This window comes from Sylvia atricapilla, chromosome 10 (assembly GCF_009819655.1).
Source record: "Sylvia atricapilla isolate bSylAtr1 chromosome 10, bSylAtr1.pri, whole genome shotgun sequence".
Taxonomy (NCBI): domain Eukaryota; kingdom Metazoa; phylum Chordata; class Aves; order Passeriformes; family Sylviidae; genus Sylvia; species Sylvia atricapilla.
In genome coordinates this window covers 6,222,124-6,243,335 of record NC_089149.1, presented here as the reverse complement: position 1 = coordinate 6,243,335, position 21,212 = coordinate 6,222,124, and the positions used below count along the sequence as shown (strand labels likewise).

The 21,212-nt window shown below is 38.7% G+C and overlaps 1 protein-coding gene across 4 annotated transcripts in view; it reads left to right on the top strand.

Annotated features, from left to right (window-relative positions):
* Positions 1-21,212, top strand: part of TBL1XR1 (TBL1X/Y related 1) — a 109,788-nt gene that overhangs the window by 52,598 nt on the left and 35,978 nt on the right. For 2 of the 4 annotated variants that reach the window (XM_066325748.1, XM_066325750.1), the window contains exon 3: positions 17,756-17,823. The exons of the other annotated variants lie outside the window; for them this stretch is intronic. The gene's annotated coding sequence lies outside the window, so the exon portion shown is untranslated. The remainder of the gene's footprint in view (positions 1-17,755; positions 17,824-21,212) is intronic. 4 annotated transcript variants of the gene reach the window in all.

Below are 21,212 nucleotides of genomic sequence, written 5' to 3'. Positions count from 1 at the left end.
GATAATAGTAGTGCAGTTAGCATTAGATTATATCTTAGTTGATCAGCATGCCATCTGCTTTAGAGGAGAGGGAGATTTTGTGTTTCTGCTCTGGGTTCACTGCCATATGCCCGTGGTGAAGTTGTATAACCTGAGCTGACCCCTTTCCTGCTTCGTTATATGAAAGAATTAGAAATACAGTGTAAAGTCTTCTTGACATTGACAAAGTTTGTTGCATAGTTAAAAAATTAAACTGACTTCTGGGTGTGCATGAAGTAGGAAGTTGTAGAGAAAACCCAAGGACAGGCTCTTTTGTGTCCCAGCACATGAGTGTTGCCATCTGCAGAAGAGAAAGGCTGATTTCACAGGAGACCATGTCAACGTGTCACTTGTATCATCAGGCCTTGATCCTGGTTTCCTTCTTGTCAACAGAAAGTTGGTGTTAGCTAAAGTTAGCAAAAATAAAAGCTGCCCTTGGTTTTAGCAGCGCTGATGCTGGGAGATAATGAATGTTGCTGCAGAACAATAGGAAGTCTGTAGGCTGTGTGGAATGACACTGCTGTTGCGGGCTTTTATTTACTCAGGAGAAACAGAGACCTGCTGGCCTTCAAAATCCAGGACCCTGGCATGGGTAGCAGCCTCTATTTGCTTTCCAACTCTTTAGTTCACCCAGGGATTAGAAGCAGAAGTTGTAGTCAGTGGGTTAGTGCACCCATATTTGTAAATAAAAGTCATGTGTCGCATTCTTATTGTAATTTAGTGAACAAATATAAGAAACTATTCAAGCCAAGGGATTTGAATCCCATACTGAGCATATGTACGTAGGATTGGCATCCATGAATTTAGTATTCACACAAATGGAGAGTATTGATGTCAAATGTGAGCCATAATTGGAATCTTTGACCTCATTAATGATATTCATGGAATCTTCCCCTCTTACTTAATTTCTTTAGGCTATAGATGGACCATATTTTATTACAGTCTACAAGTGTTTAAAAAATGTCATATCGTGTTCAGATGTTTAACTACTGTTAAAAACAAAAGCTAAGTCCAGTAGCATAAGTTAAATTCAAGTCCATCATAACAATGGGAAAAGGAGAGGATTTGAATAAAGTAATAAGCTGGGCACATCGTGTGACTTGGGAATGGTTCTGTGCAGGGCAAGGAGTTGGACTCAATGACCTTTGTGGGTCTCTTCCAACTCAGCTGATTCTATGATTCTGTGAAACTGGCAAATGAGCTTTTACAAAACCAGCCGTTTCACTCTCTTGTAACTTGTTTTCTCTTTTAGCTTAGTTGACACTTTTTATGAGAACAGCCATGCACTTCTGGTAAAGAGCGTACAGTAAGCCAAATAATAGATACGTGATGGGCTGTAAGAAGTGATTTTAAGTGTGTGCTTACTGATGAGAATCCAGAGTACAGTCACTGGTGGTTAAAGTGAATAGAGGGCTGATCAACCATCAGAGCAGAGTCTTTTTTCATGAATAAAAGAAACAAATGTAAAACTATCAGGTACATAACACACAAATTAAGGGGAAAATAGATGGTCAAAGGTTAAAGAGGGAATGAAAACACAAGTTTTATGGTCACAAGATCAAATGAGGCATTAGTTAATTTTCCTTTTTTTGGTGCAGTTCAGCAGGAGTTCAAGTAATTCAACCGAGTGATTGAACTGGAACAGGAAAGAGTGCCAGAAAAACTGGTTGCTAATAACATAAACAGAAAAAATAATCAAATGAAGTTAAGACTTGATGTCAGCATTTCACATTAAAATGCATTTGAAAAGGCTGGAATTCCATCCTAGTTCATGGAACCTGATCTACATAGAAAACAAATTTGTAACAAATATTTTAACAGCTGATAAATTATTCTACTAATAAGCCGTCAGAATGGATTTAACCAAGAAGTGGCTGAAGCTCAGATGGTGTTTTCTGCAGACTGACCATCTGGGAAATTGGGAGTAACCTGAGTAGTAAGTAAGGGTATTTGAACTTTGAGGAGGTGACTTAATTATGTAAATAGCAAATGGAAACCACATTAGGGTTTTGCTCTAAATAGAAGATAAAATACAATTTAATATTTCCTACCATCGATACCCCAAGGTGATGTGCTGCTTTTTAGGCAAGATCATTGCTGCCTTTTCTTGTACACATTTCATACTTCTTATGATAAGCAAGTAACTGGTATGTGTTTGAGTTTGTGACTGCGAATGCAGCTTAGAATAGATTGTTGGCATACCTTTCCACTGGCCTAATTCCTGGCTTCTTTTATATTTAACTTTTTATAAAAACAAAAACCTTTTCTGCTGAACCATTCAATTTTGGTTATTATTAAGATTTTTCCTATGCTGCTGCAGTTTACGAGGTTCCTGTTTTAAAGTCCTCCCCAGTTGGTGAACAGACTTTTGCATGTCCCAGTTCTTGGCTCAGACTGGGAGCTGTAGTGAATAGGCTCTTGTGGAGCAAAGTTGCTTCCACTGACCCATCCAGTTTAGTTTTATCATCCTTTTTGCTGAAGCTGACGGGAATTTCTCAGCAGATTGGCCTCCTCATTGCCCACAGGAACAACTGTTGCTGTTCTGTTCTTTTGTTTAGTGGCTTGTGTTTTTCTTATTCACACGTGTCTCCATGATGGTCTGTGTATTTCAGTTGAATTTCCTTTTTATCATAATGCAAACTAAAGAAACTCCCGATTGTTTTGTCTATCAAAATGCCCATGTCAAGGCAGTTGCAGGGATTATCCTGTTGAGGTTGACTTGCACTTGGACTGTCTCTGTTAAAGCTTCCCATTTTCATCAGGTTGCTTTTCAGTCTGTCCGCAGTTGGATGTGGATTGTGGCATATTTGGAAGAGGAATGAGTGTTATATGTGATCCTGTGAAATGTCTTAGTCCTAACATCCAAGTACCTAAGATAGATATAATCTCATGGAGTTCATGGGAGCTGGGTCATGAAGGAGCTCAGACATGGATTAAAAACTGTAGCCTGAGAGAAAACAGTGTAATGATCAGAAATATAGTTTAGCAAATTCAGCAGCACATAAGCAAGTTCTGGAGTAATTTTTTGTCTGATTTGGAAGACAGTTTAATCCGTTATGTAAATCTTTAAATTTATGCTTTGAAAAAGGAGTGTTATGTGCGCAAATTCTAAATCATTCTGTAAAGAAGTAGTGGCGTCTATACATAGCAAACCTATGGGGGAAAATAGTCATTTTTAGGGTTCCTGAGGTTCTGTTGTTACCCCAAGATAGATATGGAACTTTTTGCAACTGCATGAGTGGAGAAACATCAGGGAAGGCAAATCTTGAGCAGAGTGTTACTAGAAGTGCCAAGTTACAGCTGTGATGGGTGACATCAACTTAAAAAGATGTCAGCTATGCAGCACTCATGAGTTAGGAACCTCTGGACCGGCTTTTGAAGAAAAAAGCATTGCAGCTTAAGTGAAGTCAATTGTTCCACATATTTTTGTGACTCGTAACTCATCTGGTGAAAAATCTGCAGTGGTTTGTAGGCATGGTGGTGTGAGTAGGGGAGCTTGAGGATCCCAGGAGGAGGCCTGGGGCACAGAGTAACACACTTCCTTACTTATTCTCTTTCCCTGGCAGCATGGCATTTGTGTATTTACAGTGCTGTATCCACAGGAATCTTCCACTGGAAAATTAATTCATGTCAGAGAAATCATTTAGTTAAAATAAATCCAGCCTTGCCTCATGCATCTCTCTGGCTACACCCATGAAAATTGCCAAGGGGTCAACTGAAAAATTGCCTAGAGGTCAGCTGGAAGGGCCTCTTTGGGAGGTGGGTGAATTCACAGTCCTCCTTTGGATGGTTTATGGGAGCTGAGGAGCACTTAGGACAATTGGGAATATGTTTCTGTGGCTCATTTCCACAAGCAGCTCACTGCACACTGTGTCAGGGTTGAGGAATGACAGTGCAGTCTTACCGTGTGCGTGGTTTTAGGGGGTTTGAAGAGCAGTTCTGTGGCTACCTCAACTTTAAATTCAGTGTGATACACAGTGCCTCTGCCAGCATATGTTGAAATTCTGTATGAGTGCTATAATTAGGGATGTTAGGCTTAGTTGAAGAATTGGGTGAAGGAAACACTTGCATTCCTTAAGTACAGAGGACTTGTCAAAAAGCAAAGTGTTCCCTAACTTGCTATGAATTCCTAGGAGGATTTCATGACAGACATCTTGGGTTAAATGAAAAGGAATATACTGAAAAGGAGGAGGGGGACAATTGTTTCTGTTGTAATGTGTGAATGCCATAAAATCCTCCAAAATGCAGCACTTTCAAGTAGGGGTTTTGCTTCTTTTTCCTTCTCTCATTTTATCTTAGTACAGGAGGATTGTAGGATATGGAGAGCGTGGACTTCACTGTAGGAAGTGCATCTATTTATCGCTTCGAACCAAATGGAAGCGAGCTGTATGGATTGTTTCAGTAACACCTAGGGAAAAAATAATTTGTTTTGGGAACCTTAAATTTACTAAATATTTGCTGAGTGAAGAAAGAATTGTAGCCAGGCAGAAGTGCCTGTGTAACGTTTTGCCTCACACTAGGATAATGGCTGCAGATTTCTAAAGCTTCAGCTGTTTAATAAGGCATTCCCTACCTCAGCCCAACAGCCAGAGCCAAGAACAGAAAAAAGTGCCTTTTCCTGTGATGCTTTTACCTTCCCTCTCTCAGTATGTTCCTGCAAAGCACTTCCCTGCTTGCTCAGCTCTGGTGTAGCTCAGTGCCTGTGTTTCTGCTGGCCTCACTGGGGCTGAGCAAAGGAACTGCCTGTAGGAGGCTGGTTGCTATATGGTTAGAAAATAAGAGAATCCCATTCTCTCACTGTTAGCTCTATACTGTTTGGTTTTTTCCAGACACAGTTAGACTTGTTACACAGCTCTTTATCCAGCTATTTTTCTAAAACAAACCAAGGGGGCTAGCATTTAAACCTCATTGCGTGCTACAAATATTTTATTCCACTGGCCAGAGAAGTTACTGAATTTAGATAAAGATGACTATTGTATTCATTGTATTCAACATTGTATTCAACTTAACTCAGTAACAACTGGCACTTTCAGGGATGTCTAGAAAAGCTGTGTTACATCTCAGCACTTGCATTATCATTGAAAACTCTTCAGTGTATTTTGTGTCCCACAGAAGAGGGATCTTTTTTTTTTTTTTTTTTTTTTTTTTTTTTTTTTTTTTTTTTTTTTAATGGGTGTGCTAGGAGGACAGATCTGGCAGCAGCATTGGTACTGACTCTCTGGAGGACCTCTCTCCATTAGAGAGAGTAGCAGATGGTCCAGGGGAATGTATATTAAAACAAAACAACAAAAGTCTTGGACAGGAGACTTTGTTGTTGACCTTTGGTGTTGTTTATTGACCTTGTCTGGTGAGATTATGATCTCTTCAGCACAGGAACGAAGTCCTACGTGTTTCTGCAACCTTAGCACAATGGGGGCCCCATCTTAAAAAGAGATCCTTTGGACGGTGCAGTTATTCAAATAAATGGTGGTAATAATAACGTTCATTATGTCTGGTTTTATTGTTGTGAAGGTTCCTTGAGCAAAGAGAGATGTGCCTGAAGTAGAACAGCAACATTTTAAGTGAAATGAGTAAAATCCCCCTTGCATGTGTTGCTTTTTAATTGTCTGTGTGTTTTGTAGATGTTTTTGTGCCACTCTGTTTTATCCAAGTGTATATAAAACCACATCAGAGATTTTACAAGGGTTCGTATCAGTGCATTTTGTGATTTATACTCAGTAGTAAAGATGATGACTGCCAGAGGTTTTTTGGTTTTATATAATCCTGGATTTACAGCCTTGTAATTTGCTTGCTGTCTGTTTTAGAGTGCAGAACAGTGATAAAAACTTTGCACATAGACTTGTTTGACTTTTCCTTCTCTACAAGTCATGGAATCACAGTGAGGGGTTGGCCAACCCTTCTTTGCATGGTACCTGCTCGTTTTCCTCCCAGGCACTGATTTCTGGTAGCCTTGGGTTTTGGTTGGGGTTGTTGTTGGTGGTGGTTGTTTTGGTTAGTTGGTTGGTTTTGTTGTTGTTGGGGTTTTTTTGCTTGGTTGATTTGGGTTTTTTTGTTTTTTTTCTTCTCAGATTTCAGAATTACAAACGGAATTGAGGGACAGGTAAAATAGAGATGAATTTGGTTACATATGGCTGTGCTGTGAAAAATGCAGGTCGCTTGTGTCTAGAAAATGGGTCAGGTTTTAATTGCATTGTCAAGGGTAGTTAATGCTTAAACAGTTTACTTCTCAATGTAAAAGGGAACAAAAACAAATCTGCTATTAACTTTATAAGGCATTTCTAAAATTATGGTGTGTGTGTGTATATATATATATATAAATCTAAAGCACAACAGGCCTAGAAAGCCCTACAAACCTTTAACTACTTGCAAGTAGTTAAAGTTTTCTGCAGTTTTCTCAGTTTTCTTCATGACAAAATGAGCTATTTTTGTTTTTCAATACTGTATCTTGTGTCATATCTACAGTGAGCCTCTTCTCCTCCGAGTGTTGCTATGCTGAACAGACAGACCAGTTCGCATGACCTGAGGCACAAAGTAACATTTTTGGTATATTTTGAGTAGCTTTTCTAGCAGATGAAGGAGCTGAAGTTCAAGTCCATGATCAGTTGACAGTGCTGCCTCATCCTCGTGTCTCTGCCTGCCTTCCATACCCTGTACCCCACGTTTGCCCTCCAGAGGCTGTGCTCATGAATAACCCTGTCTGCTTTTCCTGCACAGGGTCATTGGATTGTGCTCCTTTCTCAACTGCAATTCAGGTGGAGAGCACGATGGCAAAGGGTCTGTTGTTGCTGTGGTTATATAACGGGATAGTCAGTGACAATAATTTCAATTAATTAGGTTAAATTCAGCGGAAAGGCAGCTTCTGTGGCGTCTTGGAGGGAGAATCCTGTTACCAGGAGATTCACCTTAGGCTGGCCTAAGGTGGAAAATTCATTCCCTGGTGGAAATTCATTCCCTCAGCAGAGTCATGGAACCTGTGGGATATATAATAGCAGTCTGAAAATATACTATTTAAATATACTATTTACAAAAGGGTGTTCATCTGTCAGCAAAAGGGGTAAAGTGTCCATTATTTGCTTGATTTTTCTTTTTTTTTCTCCCGTGATTTGAAAAACTTTTGGTGTGGATTTTTTGAGTGATCTGTATGAGGCAGGACTTAACAGAAAACCACTTGTCTTCATCTCCATAACATACCCAAACCTCTACATTCTACCCCCATTTCTATTCTCTGAAGATTAAATGAAACCATAAAAAATAATGTTAAATGTCCTTCCCTCTGTAAAGCCAATTTTGCCTAGGGTAAGTGTAACTAAAAAAACTCAAACAACCAAACAAATAAAGAAAATGTTTTCCTACTGCTAATGGTGTTTGCAAGTTTTAATATGAGTGTTGCAAGTAAAATGATTTGGAATAGGAGAAAAATTGGAAGATATGAACTAAGTCTTGACTTGGCCCTGGTTTTATAAAAAGCAGGAAGCATGAGCGTGGTTGTGATATTGTGGTGTTAGCTACAGAGGCAAAACTACTTATTGATTGCTGGGCTCCAGTTTTTATTCATAACTGTAAGACGTGGATTCCTACTGCTGTTGCTTGAGTGAAATTTCCTGATAATAGAGACTTTTACTTAGCTGGTCAATCCCACGCTAATTTTTAAATTATCTCCTTAAGGTTTAAATATTTTTAGTATATATAAAGAAAAAAAGCCTATCAGGGGATAGATGAAACCACATTTATGTCTTCTTTTTTGCCTTCTTTTTGAGTATCTTCAGCTTTTTTGCTTACAAATGAGGCAGTTATTAAAAAAATAAAGTGTACAATGGATATAAAAATAGCCCACATGATGAAAGTGGCTTTGAATCCCAGCTAGCTTTGTATTTGTTTCTTGCACATTTTGTTTCCTTCTCCTGATTGTTTTATTCTAGTTTTTTTTTTTTTTTAATAGTTACGATGTTAGAGTGAATTTTAGGCTAAGAAGGAAATTTAGGAAATGGAAAACCATAGACAATCCTGTTTCCAGACAGCAAATGATGATCTTAACCCAGGATTCTCTTCACTCCCCTTGGATTTAAAGGTGAATTGGCAACGTGCAATATTAGTTAGAGCTACAATTGATTTCCTTGTACAAGTACTTTGATATGCATAAATACATGAGAAATTAAACAGCTGGCACAGGCCTTCTGGTTTTGTGTAAATCTTAAGGCTAGGAGGATGAATTTTTTTTATTTTATTTAAGATTCAAAGAGCTAGCTGTAGAAGGAAATTCTGTAAATGGCATTATTAGGAGTGTGCTCCTGCAAGCTGATGGGAAGTGATGTGATTTTATAGCAAGGGAAAAGCTGAGCAGCAGTGATTTCTCTGTTTCTCTTCAAGTCTATCTTTCCAACATTTCTGAGTATTCCAGATTATTTTACTGTACAAATTTCAAACTGAAATATTATTCACTAAAACATGAATACAGGTCACCTCTTGTTGATAGGGTGGTGTTCCTTAGTCTTAAGTTTGTTTCAAGGGCTATTTCTGTGTAATTTTGTCTCCATTTCTGTTTTCTCTCCACTGCACACATACCTGAAACAATGAATCCTACTTCTCTCTCAGCAGAAGGCTTGAGGCAATTTAGTGTGTGTTGGCAGGGTTTCTCCTGCCAGCTTTCCATCTTCACTGAGCATCCTCTGCAGGATGCTCTTTTTTCTGCTCTTCAGCAGATAGTGTCAGGCATCTGGAGAGATAAAGGGAGGAGAACTCCCTTTCAGGGAGTTTTCAGGGCAAATCACAAAACCTAAACTAGAAGAAAACTCAGTGAAATAGGTGATATTCTTAAAAAAGGTAACTCCTCTTCCAAAGTCCCTAATGCAGTCAAGTTTTGCCAGAGGAGTTTGGAGTTTTTCCCCTTTGGTGGTGACTCTTCCATTTAAATCCAATCTGAAGATGGAGTAGTGTGTTGTGTTTCATCTCACGGTGCACTGCTGGTGGTACTAGCAATCAAAGCTAGTCTTTCACTGGAAAATAATAAAATCAGATCCAGGAATTTCTTATTACCATCTCCTGGACACTCACTCCTCCAAGCATCACTGCGTCCACTGTCCCACCCAGCTTCGTTCTAGTGTATCACTTAACTCTACTTTCTTTTTATTTTCTTTTGCATAGACTTTAGCTGGAAAAATGTTTGCACCAGGTTATGTGATGTAATAAAGGCTATTAAAATCCAGCATGGCTTTTGTATGTATAGTTGCCTGTAATGAAAGTTAGGTATTAATTTGGGAAGGCACACAATGGGGGTATTGTAATTGAGCAGTGGCTGACATGTCGCTCAAAACTCAAAGTAGGTTGTACTATAAATATAGTCTCTTGTTTTGCAATTGACATTTTGCTAGTGGGTGGCTAATTTGAAAGGAAATAGACCAGTGATCTAATATTAATAACTAATTAATAGTTATGTGGCTATTTTAAGTCTATTTTTTCTGCTTATTTATAGGCATATATTATTCATCTATGCTGTGTATCCTTCTCTGCGTATACATTTAATACTGAAAGTTTTGCTTCAGTAACACTCAGGTTTTGCAATCAAAAGCTTGAGGGCAAAGTTGGTGTGTTCTTCAAACCCACTTTTTGAGGATGACAGTTTCAAAGTAATAACATTTCAACCACCGAGGGAAGTCTCCCTCTTGAAGCAAGGCCTAGGAGGAAAGTCAGTGATGCATTGTCTGCATCTCACCTTAATTTGGGAGTCCTAAATCAGCATCTCTCCTGTATGTTTTCCTGTGTTTGAAGTAGAATACAGAGAAGTTTTTAGGCTTCCATTGAAAGCATGTAGCTCATAGACAAACTGAAGAGGAATAAAATAAGAAGGAGCATCTCACAGGCAGCTTGGTCCTTTGGGATCAGAATAAAATATGCATTCAAGTGCTCATTGCTTCTCGCAGCATGTGTGTTACTATACCAAAGAGATGAGATGTTTTTGTTTGCTCTGGTGGGACAAACTTCAACATAGGGTTTCGTCTCTTCTACCTATTCCCCCTGTCTCCTGCCTTCTCTCTCACACTCACATTCAGCTGTACATTAATAAGCATGTGAGAGACTTGTCCTTTTAATGAATTCTTAATTGAATTGGTAATAAGGCAGGAAGACTATGTGAGAGATTCATTGTACTTTGTATATGCCTGATATTTCTAGGTCTGTTTTTTCACGTATGCAAACGTTTTTAAATGTATTCCACCAAACTCCATAGAGCAGTGCTGTGATTTCTGGGCCTTGACTGTTAGCTGTGGAATTTGTGTGTGTTGTCTTTGTGTCTCATCCCTCTTGTGTGAGTAACTGGTGTGAGTGCTCAACTCACAGGGAACAAAAATTGTTTCCCACTATCTCTAGAGTTTGCATTACTCATTTAGCTACTGTCCTAGGAGGTTTAACTTGTGTCCTAGAAAGTGTTTCCTGTTGTTGGATTAAAACCCTGCTGAGGTTACCTGTGGAACTCACCTGTTAGTGGAAGCACCCCATGCTCCTTCAACTACAGGCTGCATCTTCTGCATTAAGGTCTTCTCAGCATTTGTTGGAGATGATGAGAAACAGCCCATATTAACAGCAAATGTGTCACAACAAGCAGATACAGCATTCTGCCTTTTAATTCCCAGCCCTGCAGAGGGTGGCTGGGGGTTGCAGCTCTTTGCTTGTTGCAGGGCATGCCATTGATGATAGAGGAACCATCGTGGGGCTTTTAGCTTCTGTGCCTTTGCAAAGGTGCTGATCCCTTTTATGTTTGGTCTCTTCAAAGCTGTGTCTCTGTGTTCCAGCATAATTCTCAGTGTCATCGTTGTGAAACAAACAGCTGTGGGTACACAGATCCCTTGGAGCAAGCTTCCTCCTTCCATTTTCTTACAGATATCCAGGGATTGCAATTTCAAAGTGCTTCTGTTTGGTTGGGGTTTTTTGGGGGAAGGGAGTGTTTCTTTTTCCTGGCTCTTATGTATTTTGCTGTGCAGAGAGCTCTGGGCAGAGAACCAATCCCAAAAATTTTGAGTCTCAGATGCGGGGATCTTAGCGGGGGAGGTTGGTGTTTGGGGCATCGCTTGGGCCATTTCCAGAAGTGCTTTGAGGCTGTTGTCCATTGATAAAATGCAGCTGGCAGTGTTTGTCCAGCCCAAAGGCCAGAGCTGACCCCAGCAATGCACCCGTGTGGGCTGGGGGTTGTGTGTGGGGGTAAATGAGGCTCACATTTAAACTCTGCAGGACGCGTGAAGTTTGATTTCTCTGATTTCTCTAATTTCAGAGTCAGTTTGAGGCATGTTGGAAGTGGCTGTCAGGGGGTTGTTTTGAAGTCCCTGTGTATTTTTCTGACTTTTTTTGTGTGACAGTACATGTTTTTATTTTCAGTTCCCTGTGACTCAGGGAATCTTTTCTCTGTAGATACGCTTATTGCAGGATGTATTTAACATAGTCCTGTTGATTCTCATGTAATAATGAGAACCCATTACAAAGTGCAGTCTTAATCTGCCAAGATTTACAGACATTTTGTTACTCTATAGCAACAACAAAAAAAATCTCTTAATACTTGAAAAATTTGCAAAAATTCTCTTGTATGTCATGTCTTGACACAGTGTTAGGTTGTAGGTTGAACTTGATGATCTCAGAGACCTTTTCCAACCTAAATGATTCTGTGGCAACTTCAGTGTTTTCTCCTCTGTAAAAATCTGCGCCTGGGCAATTCTGCTTGTCCTTGTAATATTTACGTTTTAACTTTTTGTATTAAAAATTGTAAACCATGTTTGGCAAATAATGTAACAGGTCACAACACTTCAGGCATCTTAAAAATTACTTGTCAGTCCTGGTAGGGCACTGGAAGTGTCTGTCAGACACTGGGAATATGAAGCAATGGTTCCTGTGCAAGGTTTTTGTGTCTTGAGCTGCTTCTCATCTACCAGTAAATTAAAGTAACTTCACATCTGCCTTGTGAAGGGTTGTGAGCAGGCGCAATTAACAATTTGTGTGTCGGTTCTCACACACACATTGAGTTTTGAATTGTGGATTTTTTAATGGCTGGGATCCTTGTTTGGTTTGGATGTACAGAATTGACATACAGTCTTCCATCTGAATGGATTTTTGACTGGTTTTGTTTTAGTTTGTCTTACGTTCCATAAGTATCTCACTAGTGTTGCTTTGGTGTTTTGAGGTGGTGTTTTCCTACATGAGCACACAATTTTCTGAGTGGCACTACAAATAAATGTCCTTTTGCAAACATTTTTTCCCCCCCCTCATATTATTAAAGGCCCATTGAGTCTGAAAATTAAGTAATGTAGCTTCCCACAAACATGCATATTTTTCAGCATAATTGGAAGATGTTTTGGATTACAGTCTTTAGGCCTGTGGAGCCAAGAACCCAATTATAGGCATGGTTAGAACGCGATCGTGTGCGTTAGTCAGATTATAACAAGATTCCAATAATGTAAAATTGCTGCGCCACAAATGAGTTTGTATAGTTTTGACAGTTGTTGCCTTTAATAAACTAAATTATTAAGCAATACACAGCTGCAACGCTTGCAAAATTGAAGAAAAATAGACTCTTATTTCCCTGTCAGACTCTTTTCCACAGAGCAGGACCGCAGGCGTGCGTTGGTCTGGTTTGAGTTCTTCAGTTGGCTTTGTGAACCCATCTGTCCCAAGATGATTTTCTCTCTGAGTAGATGAGGGACAGGTTACAAGAGCTCCATGGAAGACTTTGTCAGGCACCTTGTTTTTACTGTTAGCGCTGGCAGACACGGTCACAGTCTTTTGGGCTGACACTTTTTCAGCTAAGATTTTTGAGGGGGTTATTTGTAATTTATGGATAAATGGTGACTAGTTTAGTGCTGCCTGCTTATTTTAACTACAAACCTGAGCCAAGAATTTACCTCAAGTCTCCTGGCAGAGTGCAAGAGCCATTACGCGGTAACTCCATGTACCGATTGAATTGGATCTCTGAAATCCAAGAACCTGTCCTTCCCTGGACTAAGGTGTTACTGCAACACAGCAAAACAAACAAAAAAATCTACAACATTCTACAATCAGGCTATTCAATCAATAGCTTTTTTAGACTTTTCTGTCCTGAGCTATGTTCCAGCTGCAGGTTTGAGAACCACTGTGCCTGCCAAGTGACATTTGTATCTCTGCTGGCAAGTCTCTATTTCAGTGATATGGACTTTAATTAGATATGACATAATTATGATACAGCCTGCTTTTGGTCCAGTTTAGGACCAAGTCCCACTATTTTTATATGCATTTCCAAGCAAATTAAATCCCACTTTGAGGTACGTGCTCCATCCCAGCCACTTGATATCTGTTCAAAAGCGACTGAGACTCCAGCAGCACACGGTCAGTGCCCTGCAGTTTGGAGCAGTAAGGGCAGACCTTATTTCTGCGTGTCCTTGGCTGCTGTCGCTTGTGGTGTTTCAGCTCTTGCACTTCTCTCCTGGGAGAACATGATGGCACTGACTTAATGGGGGTAAATGGAAAGATGAAGGCTGCTCGTTTTCTGTGCGTGGTGAGGGTGAATCTCTGGTCATGAATTCAGAGGCAGGCACAAAGCACGGAGCAGCTTTCTGCTCTCGGAGTGCTGACAGGGATATCGGCTGATGGAGTCAAATAGAGGGATTGGCAAGGATGAAAAAAGGACAGAAAAAATATACTTATTTACCAAATTCTAAAATGGTAAAATGGAGGATTTTCAGGAATGAGAATGATGACCAGCTTTCCAATGCTTTTGAATGGCTAACATTTTGAAGGGTGGGTTTTTTTGGAAAAAGAGCTGCAAGCTCCAGACATAATTTTTAATGAGTATGCAAAATAGTGACTGTAGTATTTGCAGCACCAGTAATAAAACAGTACTATTGGAGGCATTCTTTAAAAATTAAATACTTCTGCCTTCCAGTTTTGTAAAAATGATTCCTGTGTTTGATTTTTTCATTAAGCATATCCTTATAAAACTTAAATGCTTTAGGCCAAGTAGTGTGCATTATGATCCGGCCAAAGAATTGGGATATCTCTCAAATAGAAAGAATGAGAATTTCAGCATCTTGTTTCCAAAATAGTTGTACATACTTCTTGCTTCCTTCATGTGCCCTTGGCAGTCAGTCAGCTATAAGGCTTTTTGAACACCATTGATGTACTCTGAAAATATCCTCTGCACTTTGTAAATCGTTAAGAGGATGAATTATGGAAATGACAGTGGATAAGGAAGAGAAGCAAAGATGCACATTCACTTGGGACATTGCCTTGAGGCTGTGTCATTTGTTGGTTGGATGGTGTTTGAAATAGAGGCATTACAGGGAATAAGTTGTAACGAGCAGATCAAATATCTCATTTATAGTCATACTCATCGCACAGAAAGAAAACAACACCAAATATTATTAACAGGTGGTCTAGTGGGAAGACAGCAGTAAACAATACTTCCTAAAAGTGGATGATTCCTCTCTCCCTGATGGGCCACATTCAGTTTATAAAATGCACATCAGTATTTTTTTATGGCCACATAGTTTACTTTTTTGTCTAGTTTTCCCTAATTACATATGATTTAAAATCAAAACAAGCAAAACCCTAGTCAGTCATTATTTGAAAAAAATTTACTCATTTGTTGAAAAAAATCTTTTGATTTTTTTTAGCTTTTTTTTTTTTTTTTTAATTTAAAAAAAATTGAACAGTGGTAGGGATTTCATTTAAAAGAAATGGAAGAGAAGAAAAATCAAAAAACGTTGTGGAAAAAACCCCCAGCAGTGGAATGGATAAATGGGCTCCATGCTGATCAAGGAGCACGCTCTAGTGGCAGGTTAGTCCAGCATGGGCTTCTTGGGTGCCCATCCTCCACCTTCACTGATATTAATCAGCTTCTTCAAGAAAGTGACATTTTCACAGAATCTTTTTAAACTTACCATTTCTGTTGCTCTCCAGTGCCAAAGCAAGTGCAATGTGTTTACATGTGGCATCATCACATGTATTGGTGGCAGTGAGATGAAATTCTTGCTCTCTAATTAATTTTGCAGTGGGGAAGTGGATGTCTATTTTTGCAGATGGTTTTTAAATGCACAGATATTTTAAGCTGCAGAGGGAAAGATTTCATGCTCACGATGCACATATTCTTATGGAGTGTGAGCATTTTAGTAACAGACACAGTTGTTAAGCTTGCCTGTTAGCATCACGTAAAATGTTGGGTTCTTAAAACCTTGCACATTTTTGCAGTGTTTTCTTTTCTAGTCCTCTTCCTCAGGCTGGAAAATATCTTTACTCCTTCCTCTCTCGTTCAACTTTTTTTTTTTCTGTAATGAGACTGTAGGTTTACAGTTTCTCTTTGGATTTCTGAAATACACGTAGATAGAAATCTTGTATGAAAGAAAAAAAATGCTAAGTAAGTAACTGTGAAGCAATCCACAGCTGAAGAGTAGATATAGTAAGGGAAATTATGCCCTGTGATTATAGGTGAGCACCCTGAGATGTGCTTCATTTCATCAAATCTCTTGGTAGAAATATAATTAAATGTGAAGTTCTTATCCTACATCCTTCACTGTATGTATTTTTTTTTTTTTGCTACCAATTCTATTCACATCACTAACATACATTAAAACCCCCCCACAAAAACATATAATCTTCAAGTAATGTGTCTCTGCAGCACGTGCAATAATTTTTATTTATTAATATGAAACAATTAAAAATATAATTTAGAGGATTCTCTGATGGTTGTGTTATGAGCTGTAAGTGCCTGCAGAAGTAGCTGACTGCCAGCATCCATCTGAAAAATTTCTTCTGTTGCTTAGTCATTCCTAAAAGCCCTGCTGAGTTAGGCCCTGCATTTAATTCTTGCTGTTCTCTCAGCCCTCTCCATGCCATGGCTGAGGTAACTGGGAACAGGTTTCTGCTGTTGTAGGGATGCAGTGGTGAATTTCTGGTGTTCAGTGTGTTTTGTGTGTGTGCTCTGTGGGGAACTGTGGAGAGGAAAGGAATTCCTCTTAAAGCAGCTTCTGTGGAGGGTGTAGTGATTCTCTGCTCTCCTTCAGGGCCTCCGGGTTCTTTCTCTTCTTTGGCATCATTTTGGGGGTAATTTCAGTTATTTACTTGAGCAGAGTTTGTTCCAAATGAATGAAAAATCCTCAATGTAAACATGAAGTGTACAAGGTTCAAAGCATAGAAGTTGAAACTTACTGCTCTGTCTTGTTTGTTCAACCAGCAGGATCAACATCCCCTTTTAATGACCTTTTGCACTTGGAGTTAAAATTTTATAAGCTTTTTAATCTTTGCTTCTGATTATTTTTTCCAGATTAAATTTTAGCAATGCAGTTGGCGTATACAGTTAGGTTTGTAGAAATGATCAAAGCAATACATAATAACCCAGCAGAGAATTAAAATTACATTAATGGAGGGTCAAGACCTTTTCATTTAGTTCTTGTGAACTACTGTCAGTGTTACAGGGAGGACCAGGACACTTTTCCAATCCAGGGTGGTGATAGAATGGTTTTTGGAAATTATTGTCCGTTTGGCTGTTGGAGGCTTTTCAGGAGGGAAAGAGGAGAAGTTTACTTGATTCTCTTGGGAATTTAAACATGGAAAATGGTTGCTGACCAAAATACCCTGAGGTTCCCCAGTCAAAAGAGGAAAAAATATTTTCAACTCTTATTGAGCTTAGCAACAGACTAAATAGCAGAGTGTCTCTTAGAGGTCAGTGGTTGCTTTTAGGATGATGGAAAGTCTGAAATACTAAGTCCTGTTTGAGGCATGTGTTGCCTTCCTTGGTTTTAATCCTAGTATTAAGGAGGTGCTTGGGAAGTTTTAGTGTTATTTGTAATGTATTTTGTGAGCCTTTGTAGCTGAGTTTAGTACTTAGAAACTTGTCTGTTCTTTTCCAGGTCCTCTTCCAGAGGGCAGAGTTAGCTGTTTTACTATTGAGTGAACCCTGCTTCAAACAGCTTTTTTTTTTTTTTGACATGTGGATTCTTTTCTTGTGGTGCCCAGTGTTTCTGTGCTTCTGCCTTCAAGTCCTCTCCTTAATCCCTTAGTTTACATAAAATCACTTTCTAATGATTTAATCTGCAATGAATATTGGTGGTAGGAATCACCATGTTACACAAATAAAGGATCGGTAATTATTCTGATCACAGGTGCCTAATGTATTCCTTGGGACTGTTTAAATTTTGAAGTTGCCTATAGAAATTAACTTAATGAGGGTATTTTAAGGATTGTTCAGATAACTCACTCTTTAGAATCTGTTGGTGTGAAATTCAGCTCCTGAATGGTCACTTGTGAAAACACTGGATGGTTTGATCAAGGCCTGTGTTTCCTAGTTTTTATCTTCCTTTTGAATCATTTTAGTATGTATTGGTTAACACTGCAATACCTATTGCATCAATACTTACCCCTTGGTAAACTTTTTCTTGAGTCTCATCAAATTCCCCTTTGTCAATGTGGACAGACAAAAGGAACAGAAATTCCTTTGAAGCTAATGTGCTGTTCTGTGGTGGGGATTTGCTTTCAACTAAAAGAGTGACAAGAGGAGAGAGTTGAAACTGTGACTGTAATTTGTTTATTAAATAAATTCCATGTAAATAATCAAAGTCTCTAATTTTTGTTTATTTTCTTAACTAAGCGTACATATATTGTTATCAGTAGGAACTGAATGTTGTTTTAATTCTTTCAGTAAAAAGACTGGTAGAAAAAATAGCTTTTATCCTTTTTTCATCCTTTAAAATAAATATTGATAGAAACTATCATAATATGGTTTGTGTTACAGGTGGTGTAATACCAAGGGCTGTACTGCTGCCACATCACAATTTTGTGGGGTTTCAGAGAGTAGTTCTGGTAAGGACACTCAATGATTTATCTCTTTATTTGTCATAAAAGCAGACTGTAGTTCGGTACAATTTAGTATTACGTGCATTTACAGTATTTGTTAGGTATCAATTTCTGCAGTTCACTGAATCCTTACATTAAGTGTTCTTTTATTCAGTGGTTTTTAACAGCTCCTTTTGGAGCTGTTAGTGTTTCGTGTAAATCCGTATTCGATTTGTTGAGAGTTACAACGCATCAATTCACAGTATGGAAATATTAATAAATAGACCTTTTGTCAAAACACATTGTAAAAACTGTATTGTCTCCTTGAAGTGTGGAGTCACTATTGCCTCAGTGTGTATCAGTTCTTTAAAAAAGGGTGTAAAATTACTGTGTTTTGATTACAGGATGATTTTTTCAAGTGCTAAAGTCTTGTCTTCCTAAAGGAAAATACAAATGTGTGGTTCAGAGGGCAAATATCCAGACTGTGTGCTGTTATTAGTGTCTTCTTAAATGCGATGTACAGTCATGAGTTTGCAGTTGTTTTCTTTAAATGTATGTAACTGCAATCCCTGTATCATTTCTTTCGATTTTGGAAACTTCCCTTAAATATATTTTCTTATCTCTTGGCTAGAGTTTCAAGGGAGATGAGATTACCTCTACTTATTCTTAGAAAGGGAAAATTCCTTGTGCACCAGGCCACCAGCAGCCGTGCTCAAGTATTGTGCTACAGCACAACTGAGCATTTGTTCTTTCAGCAGGAGATAACTGAGACCACATTTGTATCTGTAGAATTTTTAATATATACCATAATTTAACAAATGTCTTGTGGGTGTAGCAGATGTCTTTTCTTTCCCCAGCACCTCCCTCCCTTCCCCCCCCTAATTTTATTTTTTTTTTTAATTCACAATCCCTTAAAATTTTTGGCAAGTTCTCTTTGTGCGCTGTCTTAGGTCATTAGAAGGCCCTCAAAAGATAGAGGGAATTTGTTTTAAGGAACTTTAGACCTCCACAGTGTAGAGAAGGATATTGCTGATGTTCTTTGTGGCCTTTGCAGAGTGGTGTTGTACTGGCTCTGCTCCAACACGTCACTTAAGCAGTTGAAGGCAGTGGGGCTAGAATATGTTTAAGTATTCTTCTGGAGTTATCTGTATCCATGTGTAGCTTTAAAAACAAGGTGGGCTCCACCAGAACTTCTCAATGGGATTTTCTGGTCAAGCTAAGAAACAAATAAGGTCTTTATGTGTTGGAGATATTGAGGAGAGAGAGGGGTGTCCTTGCTTGAGAAGTCTCTGGACTGATAAATGAAGGAAGCAAAAGGTGTTGGAAGTTGTGAGTGAATAAAGACTGGAGACATTTTCCCTTCTGCCATTGCATTAGGTTGGTTTATGTAAAATAATTGGGCATGGTACTACTGACACTGTGTGATTTCCAGTCCTGTAAGTAAGTACCTCAAGCATGTAGGGTTACTTTTAGAGTTTCTAAGTCTTGGAGTGGCAAGAAAATGGGCTTTCAGATTTACAGGAGAGAAATGGCTTTGGAAAGGTTTGAGTAGCATCACTCAAGAATGTTAAATGGCAATTCTGCAAAGTAAAAACATCATAGCTTTATAAATATTGTAAGAAAAGAAAGATGATGGGAGCTCTTTGGAGTCTGAGAAATACTGAAAATTTTTCAAAATGTTGTGAGCAATTTGTGCAGTACTTATTAAAGTATAATGTCATCTGGAGAAGTCATGGACTTCTTTCTCTCTATCATCTCTTTATTTTCAAATAATGCTCCCATTACTGGAAATGGGTGAGCAGAATTTTACGTGCATAGAATCTGTTTGAGGTGAGGCAAAGATAACTAAAGATGGTGAGTTTCTTTTTGTGAAAATCCATCCTATCTAATTTGTTTGACTCTGAACTAGCAGAAGTAGTTACTGTGATTGGTTGATTCTGTAAAAAGCAGAGTAGAGGTCACTTGTGGGACAAGCTGCCGACCATTTCAGTGCAGCTGCCTGTGTAATAGTGGCCTGCAGTTACAAGACAAGGGTGTATTTCCATCTCTGCTAATGTTTGAGCTTGACTCAGCAAAACTGGTTTTTCTACACAAAGCTGTGGTTGTGTTTTCAACTGCATCAGTGGAGGAGCATTTTTATTCAAAATAGCACCTTCTGCTGGAGGGGGGTCCTCATCAGACAGATGAGGTATTGTCAGGTTTTGAATAGTTTGCCTCAAAGGGGATTAATTAAAAAATTAGTGAGAACAGATGTCTGATGTTGGCCTGATCAGTCAGAAAGAAGAGGAAATGTCCTGGGTTTGAACTTTTTATCTTAATTGGATCCCTTGTGACTTTCAGCCCATTTGATAAGAGTTTCTTCAATAGACTCTCCTGCTTCCACTGTACAAAGCCAACAGCTTTAAATTTTAAGGGTTTTATGTGTGGGTATAGGCACTCAGGCAGGTTTTTGCATACAGCTTAGGAGGATGATTCCTTCACAAAACAAAAACTTTATATACCACAGGCTGCTTTAGTATAGCTTTTGTATATCCCATGTGCTATACAGAAAAGCAAAATAGTGTTCTTTTAAACTGCTTTTAAATGTGTTTTTGAATGTCATTATATATTCTTCTACAGGTGTGTTCAGGCTCCTTTTACCAGTTAGACCTTCTGTAGAGTGCCAAATTAGCAAGAGGAACATTTGGTATGCTGCTTTAATCTTCTAAGATCAACAATGCAATTACTTCTAGAGATGCAGGTGGCTTTGCAATGTGTAGGAGCCGTCTGGGGCTGTGTTATGGCAGGCACGATCATCCAATCTCTGGGAATTTTTCCTTTACGATAGTATAAATATGCCTTTAGACTTAAGCACTGATGAAGTATCAGAACTTGGCATTTATTCAAAGTTGTCCTCAGTGTGGGATAATTTGAGTTAGGCAAAATATCCCAATTTCTACAGGCAAAGAAAGAACAGTGTTTTTATTTTTCAGGACTTTCTGTAAAAGAAAAGACTTCTCTTGATGATTCAGATATTGGAACCGTTCCCAGTTTAAAAAAAAAAAAAAAGTATATTGCAGGCTATGGAAAATCTGGCTGATGACACTTGACAGTGTCGTGTGCCTTTTCCATGTATTATAGGCATATCACTTCAGCATACATGCTATTCCTAATATTCTGTCAAAAGACCCTTGGTACAGTTTCATTTTGAGGAAAAAAATAAAAAGCAGATACTGAAGGCAGGAGGGCGATCAGCTTAATGTGCAGCCAATTTTTGGAGACACGAGTGAGTTTTTCATCAGATTACATATATATATATATATATATATATATATATGCTTGAAGGGAAAAATCAATACGACTTCTTATTGAACTTTGGGTACAGCTAATATGGATGGAGATGTCTCTGCCAAAATACAGAGCACTAATACCTAGAC